This window comes from Furipterus horrens, unplaced genomic scaffold (assembly GCF_987537825.1).
Source record: "Furipterus horrens unplaced genomic scaffold, mFurHor1.1.pri manual_scaffold_5, whole genome shotgun sequence".
Classification (NCBI taxonomy): Eukaryota; Metazoa; Chordata; class Mammalia; order Chiroptera; family Furipteridae; genus Furipterus; species Furipterus horrens.
Window position 1 is genome coordinate 48,320,091 of NW_028327175.1, and position 17,387 is coordinate 48,337,477.

Below are 17,387 nucleotides of genomic sequence, written 5' to 3' on the forward strand. Positions count from 1 at the left end.
AGAGAAGATACTTCTTTATGCCTCAGTTTCCTCATTTGAAAATGAGAATAATATCTTACTGTGTTATTAGAATTAAATGTTCAACACATTTTTGCACTCACACATGTTATGTAACATTGTTGCTATTGTTCCTCTGCTAATGAGATCTCATATCTGGTCTGCCCCCTTCATTTCTGTATCCTGCCTGCCTTCTGGTTTTCTCCTCTTTGAGACTCCTAGTAGGCTAGTGGGGGTTGATCTGGTTGCCTCTTGCACACCCCCAAGCACGTCCCCAACTGGGGACATGGCCTACAACCCAGGCATGTGCTCTGACCAGGAATTGAACCAGCAACCCTTAGCCTTGTGCAAGGACACCCAACCCCCTGAGCCATGGTAAGAAAGCAAAAGATGGTGGATATAGGCAGGATAAAAGGGAGCAGAAACAAAAGGCTCACAGGACCTGCAGGATTCTACAGGGTGATGCAGTGGTAAAAAATCTTAATGTATTTGCCATTTTTTTTATTAGTCATTTTCATAATGCGTGCTAAAAAAAAAAGTCAACAAAAGTATATAAGTATCTTCTTTGCTACCCTCCAAATAAGAATAAATGTATTAAAATAAGAATGAATGTGTATGGCCCTGGCAGGTGTGACTCAGTGGATTGAGTGATGGACTGCAAACCAAAGTGTTGCTGGTTCAATTCCCAGTCAGGGCACATGCCTGGGTTGTGGACCAGGTTTCCCTCCAGTTGGGGGCATGTGAGAGGCAACCATACATTGATATTTCTCTCCCTCTCTTTCTCCCTCCCCTCCCTTCTGTCTAAAAATAAATTAAAAAAAAAAAAAGATACCTTGGTGGTTCATATGCCCATTCAAGTTTGGAGAAAAAGAAAAAAAGAATGAATGTGTATGTGTATAGAAATGCACATATGTTAACTTCTCAGTCAGTTCATATGGATCTTTCACATTTTTATTGACCAGGAAGTATTCTATGTATGGATAATCTTAATTTAATCATTTATTGAAGATGAAGTATTTTCCTTGGTTTACCAGGTTTTTGAATCTATGATACATTAAGAGGTGTAAAAGAAATGATTTGAGAAATACACCATAAAAACTTTTTTGCTAAAGCAAAAGCTTTTCAAATTACATTTGTTTCTTGTGTCTTTGAGAAGTGACTGATGAAGCCCCTGGTCTATCTGAATTCCACCCCACAGGATTTATGAGGAACTCTGGTTCTGAGCAGAGAAGTGCCCTAGATGTGGCTGTCATTGCTCTCGTGTTAGCCGTCTTATTGTGGTCTGATTTTCCTAAACTATCTCAAAGTTTGAATATTTTGCATCCCACTGGCTCCGTGTACTAAGAGGGTTTGCTCATTTTGAAAGCGAATGTGCGTCTGTGTCCCACTCTGTAGGACACATGCTAAACTGACTTGATTGGAATTGTTTTTCTGGGCATTTCCTTATATATTATGGTTCTTTGCAGCAGGAGTTTCAGACGTAATTAATTTCCTGGTTATCTCAATTTCATAAATCCTGGAACTAAAATCTCATCAGTATGCATAGTTCAGTGATTACATCTTTCTTCCTGTAACTCAAAGCCTTTGGAGGCCCATGAAAGGAGTGGAACCAAATCAAAAGTACAGTTTGTCACTGCTGACCCCCAGTCTCATTGATTAAAAATTATAGGTGTGTGCTACCCATAATTTTGATGTCTTAAAAGAGAAGTTTCCAATTCCACACTAGTCAAAAGCATGTGTCTAGTCCACTCCCTGCCCCAATTCTGATTTTAAAAAAAGAAAACAAAACCCAGAGGATTTAGTCTTCTGTTTTATTCCAGCCTTGGAATTTCACTGAGTTCTATTTAAATGTAAATAATTGGAGTCACTCTTTGGAAATGTCTTTTTTTTTTTTCTTTTCTTTCTGGAAATGTCTTTATTGAGGGAGAGTATGAAGAAGTCTGTGGTTTGGGCATAAGCTGCCCTGGCCTCTATGGATTATTTCCCAGTATGTATCTGTCTTTGCTGGTGAGAAATTAGGCACAGCCAGGGTTATGGGTCACCTCCTTCTGCAGAAACCACATCCCCAGCCTCTGGGCTCCATCATGAACACTAAGCAAACCGTCAGCACCTGGTAGTAGTGTGAGCGGTTCATTTGTTCATCCCACAGAGAGTTATTGCAACATTATCGCCTTATTAAATGCAAATAATTAAATCAGAATTTCTGCCTTAGCAGCCGTCTAGTCATGGGGTTGATGTTCTCAGTGAAATGCATCAATATTAAAACAAAGACAACAGGTCCTCCAGCATTCAGCTTACTCAAAAGCCTTTAAAGAAGAGCCTATTCCAAAACTAGGTCTTGGGAATGAGAGAAAGTCTAGGAAAACACAGAACAGGAAAGCTTAGGAAGGACCACTATTGTGGCTTATCTCTCTTATCACAGTTATGCTTAAAACCTTTAAAAAAGTAAAAATATTATAAAAATAATGTGATTTTTATAAATCTGAGAATATAAGAGTGTATATATAGTAAGAAGTGACCATATCCCCTCCTTATCCACCATGTCAGAACCCAGGTGCTCCCTTTGTGTATCTTGTGAGATATTTCTATGCATGTATAAGCTTGTGTCCCTAGATGCTTTTGTAGTAAAAGAGGAGTTGTACTATGTATTACTTATATCCACACATAACCAATTACCTCAAATTGTAGTAGCTTAAAACAACAACAAACATTTACTAACATGACCCACAGTTTCTATGGATCATGAATTCAGGAGCAGTTTAGCCAGATGGTTCCAGCATGGGGATCTTAGGAGGCTGCAGTCATCTGAAGGCCTGGCTGGGTCTGGAGGATCCACATTCAGGGAGGCTTCCCTGCAGGGCCGGGTGGTTGGTGCTGGCTGTTGGCAGAAGGCCATAGTTCCTCTCCACAGGGCTGCTCAGTGACCTCATACCACAAAGGTTGGCTTCCCCCCAAGTCAGTGATCCAAGAGAATAAGGGAGAAGCTGTAATGCCTTTGAAAGCCTCGCCTCAGAAGTCATTCAATGGCATTTCCACCGTACTCGATTGGTTACACAGTCTAACTTCAATTCAATTTGAGAGACTATAGAGGAGCATTAGGAGGCAAGGATCCTTGGGGGTCGCGTTGGAAGCTGGCTACCACAATAGATGCATTGTCAAAACAAGAAGAAATAGATCCACTTTAAATGGAGCCATGCTAGAGGAACTGCCTTACATACCTAATGTTTGGAATGTTAAAAGAGGGCAAAACAATCTTTCAACTAGGCCTAGAGCAACCTTGTGTTCCAGGGAAGTGTTTGCAAAGATAATAAAGCAGATCTCATGACTGCTCCACTGAGACTACCAGACAGAGCATTAAAATTATTGGAATTAACATCACTATGTTATCTGCGCCTTCTATTGCTGTAGTTGTTCTCCTTCCCTTCCTCATAAATACCCATTGCCTTAGTCTCCTAATCTGAACACCATTTGGGCTCCTATCTGAATCAGAGTGTCCAGAATAGCTGGCTCTTCTTTTGAACTCCAATCAGTGCTCGTATCTCACTTTGAAAGCCTCTTTCATTTTTAGGTTAATATGAACACAACTTGCACATTATTTTCATATCAGCATTTAAATATTGACCTCATTATTTTAAATTAATGTATCCATTGTACAGATAAACTAATTTAAGGAATCCTCTAGCTTTTAGGTAGTATCATTTTTTTCTTCTTGCTATACATGTATTGCTACACAAGCAATCTTTGAGTGATTCTCTTTCTGTATCTTTACATATTTATTCATTCACTGTTCTTCCACCATGCACATGTGCCAAGTCATGTTAATAAAACAGACAAGAACCCTGTTCTCGTGGAATTTACTTTCTAATTGGGAAGAGGCTGAAAAGAAAAATACCCAGTAGTAAATTCTAAGGAAGGGTAAATATTAAGAGTATTTTCTATTAGAGGGTCAGAGGAGGCTCCTAAGGAGGTGAAATTTAAGTTGCAATATAAAGGACAAGAAAGAATCAGCCATGGAAGCATCCCAAGCAAGGGCTTTATGGAAATGAGTGAGGAGGAGAGGGAACAAGTAGGTTGGAAAGAGGCAGATGCTAGAAGCTGAAGGATTTGTAAGGGGGTAAGGAACTTGACTTTCATTCTGTATCAGATGCCATAGGGTTATTTTGCTCGTAATTTAAAAAATCACCGGCTACTATAAAGCATGGATAGATTATAGAAGGCAAGAGGAGAAGCAAGAACAGGAGGAAATTCCACCAATCCAAGCAAGAGGTGAAGTTGGCCTGAATTATAGTGATGATAGAGCTGGAGAGAAGGGAACTAATGTGGACAGTGTTTTGGAGGAAAGTTTGAAGGTGTGAGGAAAAGAGAAATAAAAGATCATGCATAGATTTTTCTGTTTGATGGATGAAAAATGAGTGAGCAAGTTTGGGGGCTGGAAGCCCAGAGTTCTATTTTGTCCAAGGCATCTAGAGTTTGAGATGCCTGTTATACATTCAGGAAGAACTGTTGAGCAAGGCACTTGGATATCTGAACCTGGATGTTTAAATAGGACTGGAAATACAGATTTTCCATCTCACTAGCCTTTTAAAGCAAAGGACTTGGTGAGATGCTCCAGGGGAAAGACTATAGATGAAGAAAAGGAGACCTAAGTCTGAGGACTTTGGCACTTAGAACCTTTTGAGCAGAAAAGGAGTCAGTAAAAGAGATTGAGAAGGACTGGCCACCTAGACAGGAAGAAAGTACAGAGACTATGCTGTGAGCGAAGCCAAGGGTGTCGAGGAGAGAGCGGTCAATTATGTGGAACATTATTTAGGATTCAAATGAGATCGAACAGAGAAGTGGCCATTGACTCTTACTACATGGAGAACATGGGTGACTGACCAGACCAGCAGTCTAGTGTGGTGGGGTAGGAAGCCGGAATGGGGTGTGTGCAAAAAAGAATGAGAAGGAAGTAGACTTAGTGATGGTAGATGATCCCGTATAGTATAACTGTGAAAGTGAGCAGAGGATTGTGGGGCAAGAGAGGCAAAGGGTGATTGTTATGTATCTTAAGAATATGGAGAGGAGTGATTCAATAGAGAGGGAGGTATTGATGTGGAAGTGTCTTTGAAAATACTGTGTTTCTAGAAGTAGAATTTCTGGGTTCAAGGGTATGTGCAATTTTGATTACTGTCCTCTTGAGATGCAGTTTACACAATTGCCAACGATGTGTCTCTTTAACTACAACACTGTAAACACTGAGTTTTCATGGTCTTAAATACTTGCCCATCTGAACTTCACAAATTCTCAGTGTAATGATCATGGAGAGCTATGAGTATCTAGGAAGAAATGAAGCTACATTTTTCCTCCTTCATTTACTTTTGTATTTTGGACATATTTTTCTCCTGCAACTCTTTACCACTAAGGCAGTGACATTTGAAAGGTGCTGGTCTTGGAGAAATCCAATCCCAGTTATCTTTGTATTATGTCCGAAAGGTAGCCTCAGTTATTCTGGGTGGGCTGTAGAAAATTTCTGTACCATTTGGAACATCCCTGGTTCTAGCAAGTTTTCTATTATTCTTTTGTGGAGAATTTGAGGGCATGCTTTTAGTTACTACAGTTGGTACAGAATAGCCTGGAGTTTGAGCAGCTCTGGGGATGGGAGATTAATTCTCGACATCGCCAGGCCTTGGTTCAGGTCCAAGTTTCTCACACCAGCTTCAGTATGTAGCCTGACTTAAGTTCATAAAAGCGTTAATTGTATCTTCTATGTAGCACTGAGTAGACTTAATTAGCTAATCCTGAGAAAGCAGTGTTAGCTGAGCCTTGTGTTCTGAGCACTTTCAGAAGCCACCTAGGCTCTCAGAGGGGACAGTGTCTAATTCCTATTGGTGTCAGATTTTCCCTCCAAACAGAGACTTTTGTAAAATGGAGACTTTTTAAAAATATGACTGATTTATCAGAATTTATGGTTTTAAAAAATTGCAGAGCTAGGAGGGAAATTATAGTATTTATTCCAATGATAGTTTTACAACTAGCATTCATTTAAAAAAATTATGGAGAACTTTGTACCCACACGGCAGCTGACAGAATCATACAAGGAAGCTTGTATACGTATCACTCAGTCTCAACAATCATCCACCCTCATTCAGTTCTAACCCACCCACCTTCCCATCCCATTTATTCTGAAGCAAACCCCACAAATCATACTATTTCACTTGTAAATGTTTCAGTGACTCTAAAAGATAAGGAATTGAAAAATTGTACCTAAAAAATAGGAATGCCTTAAAATATCCTGTCAGTGTTCAAATTTCTTCTTATCTCATATATCATAATTGGTTTCAGTTTTTAGTTTTTAAAAAAAATCAGAATCCAAATAAAACTCCCACAGTGCCATTGATTGATGCTTTTCAGTCTCCTAATTCATGGGGCTTTTTTTTCTTCTTGCAGTTTATTTGTTAAAGAAACCAAGTTGTTTGTAGATTTTTCTACACTTTGGATTTTGCTGATTGCACTCCACTGGCAATTTAAGAACCATACTACAGAAGCTAAAACACTGTGGACCAAGAACTCGGATTATCACCTGTTTATTTTGCACCTATGGGAAGCAACCAGGAATACTAAAATTCTCACCATCTTGTTCTGCTATGTGGCGGTTGTCTCACAGTGATCTTAATAAGCTCCTAAGGATATGGATGAACAGGACCCCAGGCCACCCTCTGAATCTGGCTGCCTGTGCCTGGGAACTCCACTCTGACAGGATTTGTCATTAACTAGCAATGCAGACATTTCATGTGTGCCTCTGCTCCTGCAGATTCATTCTGATCTTCCCAGAGTGTCCATCATTCTATAATATACAGTTTACATCCTCTTAATTTTCATTTGTAGGGGATAAAATACTTATTTTAGGGAGAGATGTTTTATTCTTCAGAATCTATTCAGGATTTCCTTCTTTCAAGACATTGTTATGTGTATTGGATGTTTCCTGACCTGCATCTGTCCATCTCTCTCCACTGGAATGGCAGTTCTCTAAGCCAAGAGTGACCTTAGACCCAGGGCTGATGGGCCAGGACTACCCTGCCGGCCGCTCAGAGGGACACAATGGCTGCTGCGTCTTCCTGAGAGTGGCATCTGGGATGGCGCGAGCAAAACAAAGTTAAATTGCCTGAAACATCTAGGGATGACAAGCCTCCTCTTGAAGCTTCTTCTGGATCCTTTGCCTTAACAGGAACATGAACCTGAATTTCTCAAGGTGAAGTCAGGCAGGAGGCCAGGACGGTTACAGAAGCCAGAAGGAGATTAACCATGTAGGGCCAAGTGCTATCAGAACCCAGGGCTCTGAGCCATCACCAGGCTGTTGGCAGCTCTCTCTGTCCCCCATCTGTCTTTCTCCTTTGTGGCCAAGGTAAGGGCACCTTTTGGAGGAAGCCCCAAGCCATCACCCTCTGCCCTGGTTGTCCTTCCCAGCCCCTCACCCTGTGGCCCAGAGCCCTTGCACCCCACCTCAAACTTCAACTGCTATACTGGATTTAGAAACAATCACCCACCTTTGTCATTTGTAAGCCTTACAGGGGCTTGCTAAGGAGATAAGGTAAAGAAAATGCTCTTATCTTGATTTCAAGGTAGAGATAAGCCACCTTCCTCCTGAGAGCAAGGGCAGTGAGGAGCACAGGCTGGGAACCGCACAGGTCTTAGGAAGAAGCCTTTGTGGCCGTGCCACTCCAGACTGGAGGCATGGCAGACACATTGGTCGTTATTGGGGAGGGAAAGCAGAAAGAACTGTAATTTATGACTTAGAGCCCATAAATCTGAGTAAACAGAATGGTAAGGCACCCAGTTGCCCAACAAACTGCTTGAGATAGACACTCCCACCAGCGCCTCTAAGTGGTGAAGAGCAAGTGCTCTGTAGTCAGATGCCTCGGCTTAATGAGCTCTAAAACAGGGTAATAGTTCCTCATGAGATTTTTGAGGGTGAAAATGAATGACTGCATTTACTGCCTAGAAAGGTACTTTGCCACAGTATGCGCTACTTAATATTAGTACCTGTGTCGTCGTTGGCAGCCGTCCGTCTCGAGAGACGATGGTGTAGCTTCTTAAGAGTCTATCTGCACCGCCGAGAATGGCTGTGCAGTCCGACTCGGGAGTGACACGGTATCTGTCTCCTCCCGTGTTGAATCGACATCTTGCGATGACGCTGGAGTGTCCTCTCCAGTGAAGCTGAAGCTACAGAGCCTGGGCAGGGTGATATGGAGGGTCTGCTGTTGCCCATGCAGCAGACCCCCCCTCTCTTCGCAGCTGAAGGATCCAAGGGAAAGACGGAGTCAATACAGCTTGGCTTCAGGTGCGCCGCAGGAGTTGCCGGTGTTGACTACAACGTCAAACCGCCTTAGGGACTCCGGCTCCGGATTTTCTGTCAGGGTTTACTCCCTTAGCCTTTCCCCTGAAGAGGTATGCCGCAAGGCAGCGGAGGTTTTTTGGAGTCAGAGTTTTCCTTCTCTGATGTGCCCTGACTGGAAGATCGAACCAGCGACACTTAGCTCGCAGGCCAACGCTCAATCCACTGAGCCAAACCAGTCAGGGTTAGTACCTGTGTATTGATAGAAGTGTAAGGTGATATGGGAGCCATTGGAGGGCTTGTTGAGCATTCCTGAGTGCTGGGTGGGAGGATTCCTTGGAGGACTGATGCCTGAGCTCAGTCAACTGAGCATCCGGAGAGCAGAGTGTTAAGCTGGGGCAGGTGAGACTGGGGATGGGGTGGGAAGCACTTCACTGAGCTTAGATTTAGCCCAGAGATGGTGGGGAATCTCCATAAGGTTAAGGAAGAGAAGAGGTCAGGTGTGCTTCCTAGCAGCTGGGGGAGGCCGATTTTGAAGAAGGCTAAGTGGGTGTAGGAGGTCAGTTGCATTCCTTACAGTAATAAAGGCCAGATATGGCACAGGCCTAAGGATGGAGAGGAGGGAATGGGAGGCTAAGAAGGTAAAATGGGGCAACTGATTGACGGAGGAGGGGCCAGAAATAGCACAGCGCTCAGGTGTCTAGTTTATGCCATGGGTGAATAGGAGTACTGCTGTTGATTGAGATGGAAAACAAAGGAAGATTCCCTCTGGACTAGAGGAGTGAAGGGACAGAGGAGTGAAAATGATCAATCTGGTGTGACTTGGGAGTTTGAGATACTGATGTTATCCAAGGGGAGATATCCTGTACTCAGTTTATTTGTATTCTGCTCTGTCCCAGGTAAGATTTAAAGTGATATATCAAGGTACATAAACTGGAGTGAGATATTGAGTAGGACAGAAAGAAGAAAACAAAACATGAATGGAGGAGTGAGGTTAATACAAAATACACAGCAGAAAGCAGAAGTTACAAGTTCAGCAGTGTGAGCTGAAATCTACTGTTTGGATTGGTCCACAATTTTATGTTTGTTTCTGTATTTATTTTTGGTTGGGTTTTAAATTTTATTATTTATTTTTTTGAGTTGTACTCTTAAAGTCCAGTGTCCTAAAAAAATTAGGATTTCTGGCTTTTCCTAAAAAATATTGGAAGTTCTGGGAGCTCTGATCCATGTTCTATCTAATCTGGCTACAGTTACCTGGATCTGAGGAGCATACACCATTCCTTTTTTTATTTTTATTTCTTAATCCTTACCCAAGGACACTTCTTCATTGTTCCTAGAGAGAGAGGAAGGGAGAAAGAGAGAGGGAGAGAGAGAAACATCAATGTGAGAAAGAAACATTGACTGGCTGCTTCCTATAAGCACCCTGACTGATTTAAATCACAGGGTCTCAAGTCAGGTTGGGGAAATAGATCTGGGAATTGGAATTAGAGTGTGTAGATAAAACTATCACAGTACGTGAAAGTGCCTAGGTTGACCACATAGAGCAATAGTGAATACTCATATTTAAAGGGCAGGCATTAGCAGATGGGTTTCCACTGAGGAAAGAATACAGAGGAGGAAGAGTTAAGTTGGAAGGAAATCAGCATAATAAGAGGTCACAGAAACCAAAGGAAGCTTTAGGAAGGCAGGAATTGGAAGCACTGTCAAGTGCAGCCCACTGATCTAAGGACATGCATGCATCAAATGAAATCTGCGCTTCCATATATATACTCCTTCAGAGATGTCATTCTGTAGATAAAAAATTCCCTGATCTATCCCATTCTTGTTTTTAATAACCAAACCTAATGGTATTTCACAGGGACTTCTTACCTGAGATTTTAAAAAACAACAAAAAAACAGTTTATAATAAAATTTAACTTCATGAGCTCTTAGTAACTTCATATTTAGTTTTTTGCCTGCCATTTTTCCCAGCCAGTTTTAAAAAATGACTTCCTAGAAATGCTTATCTAACCAGAATTTGAAGCAATAACATCTTTGTTTGCTTAAAGATGTATCTACCAGAACCAATTTCAACTTGCCAGTTATCTTAAAAAAAAAAAAAAAAGATTTTATTTATTTGTTTTTAGACAGAAGGGAAGGGGGGGAGAAAGAAAGGCAGAGAAACATTGATCGGTTTCCTCTTGTATGCACCCCAACCAGGAACCAAACCTGCAACCCAGGCATTTGCCCTGACTGGGAATTGAACCGGTGATCTTTAGCTTTGTGGGACGATGCCAAACCAAATAAGCCACACTGGTCAGGGTACCAGTTATTTTTTGATAGGTCCGAAGGGTGGAAACTTCCTTGAGGTGATCACAATGATGTTCCAGAAGTATGTGAAACCCAAAGAATCTGTGACACAGCTAGAGTCCCTCATTCCTTCTTGGTCATCTGCCATCTACTTTTGCCAGGCCGGTCTTGGTACAGATTGGCTCAGGAGCATCATACTGAGGGTAAGGTGAGGGGAAATGGCTGATCCAGCTGAGATCCAATATGTCCCTCATCCAAAGACCGTGATAAGCCTGATGGGGGCTCATTGCTACAAAGTCTGAAACACACATTCTTCAGAAGTAGTCTCTGAACTTTCATTTCACAATTATAAATGGTGTTTACAAGTGAGTAAGCATAAGAGTTTTTCAGCTCACATTGCTTTAGAGAGATGATACATAAGAAACAATCCTTCTGGTAAGGTAGCTTGTAAAGAGACATGTCTCAACTTGGAAGATACATAAAAAATCTAAGAGCTTATTCAATTGTAATCACATAGTTTGCTTTGGCTGGAGGAAGGCAAATGTTAAAGCCTATGATGTTCATATAATTAGGAGCCAAATCAAGACAGGAGAAATGTATTGTTATTATATGAACTCTAGAACTCAGAGTCGACTAAGATTAGGATATTTGAGCCCTTTTTTAAACCACCATTAATCCATTTCTGAACTGTCGGGAAAAGATGGAGTTAGCATTGCTGAAAACAAGCAAATACTTTTTCTGGAATCCATGTCTTTTGCATTTATATAGTATTAAAGCACCCCCCTCCCCCCAAAAAAAGCAAATAATGCAGGATCTTCACACCCAGGACCCCCCAGCTTTGCTTGAAAGCCTCAGTCATGTGGAGACAAACACCAAACTCCAGGGAACCTAGTGGTCTAGAAAGACACAACCACAGTGAGCCTTTGGGACTTTAGTTAAGTTTGTAACTTAACTCAAAACTGGCAAATCCAGTCTATCAAGACCAATTCTTTGTGAAGAGAGACTCTGGTGCTTTCTGGACCTGGGGCAGGGCTCCCTGGAGGTTTGACCAGCTTAGCAGAGTCTGTATTGAATGAGGCCAGTCAGGGTTCTTAACTGCAAGCAATGGAAGCTGCCTCTAGCTGCTCAGGCAGAAAAGGAATTCCTGAAATGAACATGAATGGCTCACAACATGCTTGTGAGAGCTGTGAAGAAACAATGCTCTAGGGCAAATCCTCAGGATGTCCAAAACCACACTACAGAATCGGCTAAATGAGACAACCAGGCCCTCTGTGCACACCAAACCCTGAAGGCCATCGTTCAAACTGCTTCACTCTGCAGCCAGTATAGATACTCCGCCTTTGCCAGGAGCACTAACCTCATTGTTGCAGAAATAGAGGGAAAATGGGCCGCACCACAGATTCAACTTCAGAGCCAGAAAAGTTTTAGGATTGTTGTTTACCAGAAGGAGGCTAGAATAGAGGGAGGAGGAACCTTTCTCCCAGGAGACTGAGAGGGCCCCACCCACGCAGCTGCTCACAGTGGGGAGCTGGGAAGGGGCTGGTGGAAGGCTTTTGGAATTCTAGGTTGCATATCATGAAAACAGACTCATGACAAATAAGTACTAATGCTTTTCAACGAACTCTGGAAATGATCTGAGAAGCTCTAATAAAGCAGATGTTGCTCAGGTGACACTAAGGAGTGACAAAGCAACGCTACTTGGTGGTCTGAGGTGATGCTTTCAGAAGCAGAAACAGTGATTATTGGTTAAGCTGTTATTTTTAAAAAGGTCCTCTATAAATTCTGTGAAGATACTCAAGGTCACTTACAGGGAAGCCATTGTTATTGCCCCTAAATTTCATTCCTACTTTATGGAGAAAGGCGCTGTAGAAAGCAGGAAACAGTGCCCTCTCCTGTAAGAGCAGGCATGTGTGTCCTGAGACCACATATGAGAACTTCATCACTCACATTTTTATTTGTGAGAAATTCTAATGGAAGAAACACATTTATTTACATTGTACCATTTTAATAAAGTCATGTACAAAAGACTAAACTTTCAACTAACAAATTCTGTTCTTTAAAATGTCTATTGTTGCATAATAGTTTATCCTAAATTTAGCTTGAAACAACACTTATTATCTTAGAGTTTCTATAGGACAGGGATTTGGAAGCTGTGCAGCTGTGGGTGTGGCATGGGGTTTCCCAAAGCTGGGGCTGCAGTCATCTGAGGGCTTGACTGTGGCTGGAGAACCAGCTTCTAAGGGGGCTCATCACGTGTTTGGCAGGCTGGTGCTGGTTGTTGCTGGTCTTTGCCATATGGATCCCACCGATGGCTTCTTGGCATCCTCATAACATGGCAGCTGACTTCTCCCAGAGTGTGTGGTCCAAGAGAAAGCAAAACAGAAGCCACGATGTCTTTTATGCCCTAGTCTCACAAGTCATACACAGTATCCTATTGGTAATATGGGTCAGCTCTGTGCAGTGTAGGAGACTACACAAGGGTGTGAGAACCAGGAGATGAGGATCCTTGGGGGCCGTTTTGAAGGCTGGATACCACTGGAACCTTGTTTCAACATCATTTCGGAGAATGGGTGTGGTTTTGGCTGACAACGGACATGTAATTGTTGAACTTGCTAACAGCCAGTTCTGACAATGAATGTGAGCTAAAGTTAAGACCTGTGGCACAGATGCCTGCCACTTGCCCAAATACATTCTACCTGCTTATTTTCCATCTAGGCAATGTGACTGGCTAAGGTATAGATCACGATTCACCCACTTCCTTTGGCCTAAGAATAAATCTGGACAACTAATAAGCGTTAATGTTCTACTGCTTGGCCATCAGTATAAATAACTCAGTTTCACTCTCTATTTGCAGATAAAGAATTTGTTTGGCTATCTTCTCCTAGTAATTTATGTTGGGCTTTAACAGATTTCATGATTAGAATGTTTTTATTCCTTTATTATCACTTATTTTTCATGTGATTGTAGCAGTGACAAAAAGCAAGTGACAGCTTCTCCTGTATAGAATCCTCCATATACTCTATGCCAGTAAGTGACTTCTCTTCCTCCAGCAAAATAATTCCAGTTTCCTTTACGTTGTTCTCATTGTGACAGGGATGAAAATTGTGTATGTGTGTGTAATCACTTTTTATTAAGGAAAAATGTAAACTTACAGCAAATAGAAAAGTAATCTAAAGAACTCCCAGCATGTAGCTCCAACAGCTAAATGACTCACGGCCAATCTGATATGATATCTTCTCTGTCCACTATCACCCTCCCACTTGCCTTCCACACACTGGATTAGTTTGAAGCACATTGCAGAAATCTCATTTTGCCCGGGGAAATAAATGTTTGGTCTATAAAAGCAAAATTAATATTCCAACTGTTTGCCTTTATAATTCCTCTTTTGTCTGACTCTCAGCTTTAGTATGTGGGTAAAGGGAAAGATAAAATGCCTTTAATTCAGCATAGAAGACATCATTTAAGGAAAAACGAAAGGAACTCCATTCCGTAGTTCCTGGAGTACAGCGAGCTGACTTTCCTGGTAGAAATGCATGGCAAATTTTCTGAACCCGTTTTTCCAGACCACAGGTGTGAGGACAAAAGTGTGCAGTCACTGTTCTACTTGAAGTTCCTCAAGGGGCCTCTGCTCCTCACAATCTGAATTGTTTTCTGAGGGACGAAACACCCACACACCACTCCACTCACACATGCAAACCCACACACCCTTACCCTTAAACTAATTTTGGAATAAAAACATTTATAAAGGAAGGATCTTCATGGGTATTTAGCCCAAGGTTGTTATTTTCCTTTTGTGAAAAAGGAGGTCCAGTTAGGTCACATACCTACATAATGGTTGGTTTAGTATCTAATAATACTCTGTAATGTATTTTTCAGTGTTGTCTGAGCATTTGTCTTGATAAACTCTTATGGACTATACCCATAACTGGGCAAATGCTTGCTACCGAATAGTGTGTGTGGGGTAAAGGCTTTATAAATGGAACGTGCCTTAGGAAAGTCAGTGAGTATTTTAATCAAATCAACATTTGGGCGGTTCCAATGCTTTTTGTCAATTCTAGAGTTTTTAAAGCACTTCATTTGTTGTTATAAATGTAAAATATAGCCATTGCTAAAGATTTAAAATTACCAAAAATAAAAATAAATAATAATAATAACACACACAAAAATTACCCTTTAAAAAACACCTAACAGCATTTTTGCCTATTTCCTTTATCTTATGCATACATAAAAACATGGTCATTTTCAATCTAGATTTTTATTTGCTGAGTTTTAAAATTCAAGTTTATACCTTAAACAACAGTGCCTAATGTGAAGATAGATTACAATGTTAAATGCTGTACAATTACAGTTGGTGCTTTAATTGAAAGTGAAATTTAACAGCAGCATTAAATAATTTTAGAATGATCCATAATTTTATTAAATAACTATCAAAACTATATTTCTCTTCTATATGCACATTTTTTCCATTATAGCATACATATTTAAATTTTGCTATTTTCATTTATTTTGCTGAAAAAAATTTTTTTGCATTGCTGTAGTCTTTAGAATTTTACTTTAAATGGCCACATGATTTTATTTTTTTGACAGACAAACATGGATTTGAACCTCACTTTGCTAGAATCCAGTCCTGCGATTCTGGGAAAGTTTCTTTGAATAGCTTTGTTGAGTTATAACTGGCATACAGTAAACCACCCAGCTTTAGGATCCACGCTTTGGTCATGCTGGCACCTGCAGTATGCACCTGTGAAAGTACCGCCGCCGTCAGGATAATGAGCGTCTCCCTCACCCCAAATTTCCTTCTTGTGCTTACGTAATCCCTCCCTCACACCCCATTGTAATTATTTTAGATTCACCCATGGCATTGCTATGACAATGACAGAGCATTTGAATCAGGTGACATAAAAAGACAAAAACTGGAAACTTTTGAAAGAGGCAACTTGACCTTCCCTTATGACGCTGGCTGTGGCCCCACAGGCCAGACTTCTCTGGGAATTGACGTCAGGGTCAGGCTCCCTGGGGTGTCCTCAGCCTGAGGAGGGTGTCAGTCATGTCCCGCTGGATATGATGGCCTAATTTTTACATATATCCTTTCCTTCAGGCTCCATGGTCAAAACTCCACTTTCAAACAACTCTACTTCTGGCTTCCACCTGTGGATTTGTGTTTGCTTTTTTTTTTTTCCCTCTAAAATAATCTTTATTTTCAAATTTCCCCAAATCCGATATTTCCATTTCTCTCATTCTTTGCACACTGTCTTGGGTGTTAAGTTGTGCCTTTTAGCCCTAAGGGCTATAACTCATGCCAAAAAGTAAAAAGTAAAACTAACAATAGAGCAAGTAAGGTGCTACTGGAAGACCATTCTGGGCTGTAAAAAGAAGCACGTTCCCCTGGCTGCTCTGGGATTGTGTCACCTGTAAATTTGTGTCCATAGCCTGAGAAAGTCCTGAGAGACTTTTGACCTTATCTTTGTTTCAGAAAGCCTCCGAAGAGCAGAGGCTGGGGCTGGCTCACATCACAGATAAGCCCCTGAAGGTGAGTCACTCCAACAGTTTCAAGTGTGTTCTGGGGCTTAGAGGCTTCCAGATGCACTCCCACCGCTTGACACTAAGGGGCAGCAAGTACAAAGGAAATAGCTAGTCCACTTCTAAAGCCACACAGGAACCAAGCGGAAACTATTCAATACCTTGCTTTTAAAACCCAAGAACAAAGGATGTAGAGTCCATAGTCTCATGTCTTGAATGAGATTACCACGTTACAATGTTTTTTACTGGTGTACAATTAACAATATAGTGATTTGATATTAATATACATTACAAAGTGATCACCACCCTGTCTTAGTTATCTCCCGTCACCATCTGAAGTTGTTACAGCATTATTGACTATGTTCTCCATGCTCTTCATCACCTCCATGTGACTTATTTATTTTATAACTGGAAGTTTGTATCTCTTAATTCCCTTCAACTTTTTCACACCACCCATACCCATCCCTTTGGCAACAACCAAGTTTGTTCTCTCTATCTATGATTCTGTTACTGGATTGTTTTGTTTGCTTATTTTGATTTTTAGATTCCACATATAAGTGAAATCATATCGTATTTGTCTTTCTCTGTCTGACTTATTTCACTTGGCATAATACTCTCAATGTCCATTCATATTGCCACAAATGGCAAGACTTAATTCTTTTTTATGGCTGAATTTATATAACTTTAACATCTTCTTTATCGATTCATCAGTTGATGGACCCTTAGGTTACTTGCATATTGTGACTATTGTAGATAATGCTGCAGTGAACATAAGGGTGCATATGTCTACAACATCACAATTTTAAAGTTTTTATTTATTTATTTATTTATTTATTTTTAGAGAGAAGGGGAAGGAGGGAGAAAGAAAGGGAGAGAAGCATCAATTGGTTGCCTCTCATATGTGTGCCAATGGGGACCGAACCCACAACCCAGGTGTGCACCCTGGCCTGGAATCAAACCCGCAATCTTTCACTTTGCAGAATGACACCCAGCCCACTGACCACACCAGTGAGGCCTACAACATCACAATTTTAAATATCTATTCTATTAAGAGTTTTGCCTGCCAACTGAATTCTCCAAGTAAATTAATTTGTCGTTGAATATGATTTAAATATAATATTGCTGAGACCCACATGCTCTGTAAGACTTACCCATTTTAGTGTACTTATAATTTTAGCAGCTTAACCTGATAATATTTAGTTTCAAATTCAAATACTATAGTTTTTAAAATGACTACCCCCTCCCACCCCATCTCCCTCTCTCTCTCTCC